Here is a 4,920-nt window from a genome sequence, read left to right as displayed (position 1 = left end):
ATTACGAATCTCCAGAAATCTCAGCAAATATTTTTTCACCCAAACTGGATGATACTTTCAGGTAATGATCAGTACACTAAGGCGACTTGGTTCCCCAAATTTCGTTCTTCTATGTTGAAGCGTTCATTTCCAGTAACAGTTTGAATTTTTAGGTTTCACTCTATTTTCTCCTATATTGATAGATGTATTTGGAACTCTAAATCCAACACGGTTTGTGCTAGCTTCTTGAAACTTGACACAGTGAAGTAGTTTCACGTTCTATCTCTATGTTTTGTTTCCTCTTGATGTAGCCCTAAGCACTGACTGGCGAGAAACACTTTCATGGAAAGGGGTTGCGAAGCTTCCAAAAATTACGAATCTCCAGAAATCTCAGCCAATATTTTTTCACCCAAACTGGATGATACTTTCAGGTAATGATCAGTACACTAAGGCGACTTGGTTCCCCAAATTTCGTTCTTCTATGTTGAAGCGTTCATTTCCAGTAACAGTTTGAATTTTTAGGTTTCACTCTGTTTTCTCCTATATTGATAGATGTATTTGGAACTCTAAATCCAACACGGATTGTGCTAACTTCTTGAAACTTGACACAGTAAAGTAGTTTCACATTCTATCTCTACGTTTTGTTTCCTCTTGATGTAGCCCTAAGCACTGAAGGCGAGAAACACTTTCATGGAAAGGGGTTGCCAAGCTTCCAAAAATTACGAATCTCCAGAAATCTCAGCCAATATTTTTTCACCCAAACTGGATGATACTTTCAGGTAATGATCAGTACACTAAGGCGACTTGGTTCCCCCAATTTCGTTCTTCTATGTTGAAGCGTTCATTTCCAGTAACAGTTTGAATTTTTAGGTTTCACTCTGTTTTCTCCTATATTGATAGATGTATTTGGAACTCTAAATCCAACACGGTTTGTGCTAGCTTCTTGAAACTTGACACAGTAAAGTAGTTTCACGTTCTATCTCTATGTTTTGTTTCCTGTTGATGTAGCCCTAAGCAGTGACTGGCGAGAAGCACTTTCATGGAAAGGGGTTGCCAAGCTTCCAAAAATTACGAATCTCCAGAAATCTCAGCAAATATTTTTTCACCCAAACTGGATGATACTTTCAGGTAATGATCAGTACACTAAGGCGACTTGGTTCCCCAAATTTCGTTCTTCTATGTTGAAGCGTTCATTTCCAGTAACAGTTTGAATTTTTAGGTTTCACTCTGTTTTCTCCTATATTGATAGATGTATTTGGAACTCTAAATCCAACACGGTTTGTGCTAGCTTCTTGAAACTTGACACAGTGAAGTAGTTTCACGTTCTATCTCTATGTTTTGTTTCCTCTTGATGTAGCCCTAAGCACTGACTGGCGAGAAACTCTTTCATGGAAAGGGGTTGCCAAGCTTCCAAAAATTACGAATCTCCAGAAATCTCAGCCAATATTTTTTCACCCAAACTGGATGATACTTTCAGGTAATGATCAGTACACTAACGCGACTTGGTTCCCCAAATTTCGTTCTTCTATGTTGAAGCGTTCATTTCTAGTAACACTTTGAATTTTTAGGTATCACTCTGTTTTCAACTATATTGATACATGTACTTGGAACTCTAAATGCGACACGGTTTGTTCTAGCTTCTTGAAACTTGACACAGTAAAGTAGTTTCACGTTCTATCTCTATGGTTTGTTTCCTCTTGATGTAGCCCTAAGCAGTGACTGGCGAGAAGCACTTTCATGGAAAGGGGTTGCCAAGCTTCCAAAAATTACGAATCTCCATAAATCTCAGCAAATATTTTTTCACCCAAACTGGATGATACTTTCAGGTAATGATCAGTACACTAAGGCGACTTGGTTACCCAAATTTCGTTCTTCTATGTTGAAGCGTTCATTTCCAGTAACAGTTTGAATTTTTAGGTTTCACTCTTTTTTCTCCTATATTGATAGATGTATTTGGAACTCTAAATCCAACACGGTTTGTGCTAGCTTCTTGAAACTTGACACAGTAAAGTAGTTTCACGTTCTATCTCTATGGTTTGTTTCCTCTTAATGTAGCCCTAAGCAGTGACTGGCGAGAAGCACTTTCATGGAAAGGGGTTGCCAAGCTTCCAAAAATTACGAATCTCTAGAAATCTCAGCAAATATTTTTCACCCAAACTGGATGATACTTTCAGGTAATGATCAGTACACTAAGGCGACTTGGTTCCCCAAATTTCGTTCTTCTATGTTGAAGCGTTCATTTCCAGTAACAGTTTGAATTTTTAGGTTTCACTCTGTTTTCTCCTATATTGATAGATGTATTTGGAACTCTAAATCCAACACGGTTTGTGCTAGCTTCTTGAAACTTGACACAGTGAAGTAGTTTCACGTTCTATCTCTATGTTTTGTTTCCTCTTGATGTAGCCCTAAGCACTGACTGGCGAGAAGCACTTTCATGGAAAGGGGTTGCCAAGCTTCCAAAAATTAGGAATCTCCAGAAATCTCAGCCAATATTTTTTCACCCAAACTGGATGATACTTTCAGGTAATGATCAGTACAGGAAGGTGACTTGGTTCCCCAAATTTCGTTCTTCTATGTTGAAGCGTTCATTTCCAGTAACAGTTTGAATTTTTAGGTTTCACTCTTTTTTCTCCTATATTGATAGATGTATTTGGAACTCTAAATCCAACACGGTTTGTGCTAGCTTCTTGAAACTTGACACAGTAAAGTAGTTTCACGTTCTGTCTCTATGGTTTGTTTCCTCTTGATGTAGCCCTAAGCAGTGACTGGCGAGAAGCACTTTCAATGAAAGGGGTTGCCAAGCTTCCAAAAATTACGAATCTCCAGAAATCTCAGCAAATATTTTTTCACCCAAACTGGATGATACTTTCAGGTAATGATCAGTACACTAAGGCGACTTGGTTCCCCAAATTTCGTTCTTCTATGTTGAAGCGTTCATTTCCAGTAACAGTTTGAATTTTTAGGTTTCACTCTATTTTCTCCTATATTGATAGATGTATTTGGAACTCTAAATCCAACACGGTTTGTGCTAGCTTCTTGAAACTTGACACAGTGAAGTAGTTTCACGTTCTATCTCTATGTTTTGTTTCCTCTTGATGTAGCCCTAAGCACTGACTGGCGAGAAACACTTTCATGGAAAGGGGTTGCGAAGCTTCCAAAAATTACGAATCTCCAGAAATCTCAGCCAATATTTTTTCACCCAAACTGGATGATACTTTCAGGTAATGATCAGTACACTAAGGCGACTTGGTTCCCCAAATTTCGTTCTTCTATGTTGAAGCGTTCATTTCCAGTAACAGTTTGAATTTTTAGGTTTCACTCTGTTTTCTCCTATATTGATAGATGTATTTGGAACTCTAAATCCAACACGGATTGTGCTAACTTCTTGAAACTTGACACAGTAAAGTAGTTTCACATTCTATCTCTACGTTTTGTTTCCTCTTGATGTAGCCCTAAGCACTGAAGGCGAGAAACACTTTCATGGAAAGGGGTTGCCAAGCTTCCAAAAATTACGAATCTCCAGAAATCTCAGCCAATATTTTTTCACCCAAACTGGATGATACTTTCAGGTAATGATCAGTACACTAAGGCGACTTGGTTCCCCCAATTTCGTTCTTCTATGTTGAAGCGTTCATTTCCAGTAACAGTTTGAATTTTTAGGTTTCACTCTGTTTTCTCCTATATTGATAGATGTATTTGGAACTCTAAATCCAACACGGTTTGTGCTAGCTTCTTGAAACTTGACACAGTAAAGTAGTTTCACGTTCTATCTCTATGTTTTGTTTCCTGTTGATGTAGCCCTAAGCAGTGACTGGCGAGAAGCACTTTCATGGAAAGGGGTTGCCAAGCTTCCAAAAATTACGAATCTCCAGAAATCTCAGCAAATATTTTTTCACCCAAACTGGATGATACTTTCAGGTAATGATCAGTACACTAAGGCGACTTGGTTCCCCAAATTTCGTTCTTCTATGTTGAAGCGTTCATTTCCAGTAACAGTTTGAATTTTTAGGTTTCACTCTGTTTTCTCCTATATTGATAGATGTATTTGGAACTCTAAATCCAACACGGTTTGTGCTAGCTTCTTGAAACTTGACACAGTGAAGTAGTTTCACGTTCTATCTCTATGTTTTGTTTCCTCTTGATGTAGCCCTAAGCACTGACTGGCGAGAAACTCTTTCATGGAAAGGGGTTGCCAAGCTTCCAAAAATTACGAATCTCCAGAAATCTCAGCCAATATTTTTTCACCCAAACTGGATGATACTTTCAGGTAATGATCAGTACACTAACGCGACTTGGTTCCCCAAATTTCGTTCTTCTATGTTGAAGCGTTCATTTCTAGTAACACTTTGAATTTTTAGGTATCACTCTGTTTTCAACTATATTGATACATGTACTTGGAACTCTAAATGCGACACGGTTTGTTCTAGCTTCTTGAAACTTGACACAGTAAAGTAGTTTCACGTTCTATCTCTATGGTTTGTTTCCTCTTGATGTAGCCCTAAGCAGTGACTGGCGAGAAGCACTTTCATGGAAAGGGGTTGCCAAGCTTCCAAAAATTACGAATCTCCATAAATCTCAGCAAATATTTTTTCACCCAAACTGGATGATACTTTCAGGTAATGATCAGTACACTAAGGCGACTTGGTTACCCAAATTTCGTTCTTCTATGTTGAAGCGTTCATTTCCAGTAACAGTTTGAATTTTTAGGTTTCACTCTTTTTTCTCCTATATTGATAGATGTATTTGGAACTCTAAATCCAACACGGTTTGTGCTAGCTTCTTGAAACTTGACACAGTAAAGTAGTTTCACGTTCTATCTCTATGGTTTGTTTCCTCTTAATGTAGCCCTAAGCAGTGACTGGCGAGAAGCACTTTCATGGAAAGGGGTTGCCAAGCTTCCAAAAATTACGAATCTCTAGAAATCTCAGCAAATATTTTTCA

The sequence above is a fragment of the Spermophilus citellus genome, assembly GCF_964194105.1.
Source record: "Spermophilus citellus genome assembly, chromosome: 6".
NCBI classification, from domain to species: Eukaryota; Metazoa; Chordata; class Mammalia; order Rodentia; family Sciuridae; genus Spermophilus; species Spermophilus citellus.
Note: the sequence above shows the minus strand (reverse complement) of the source record.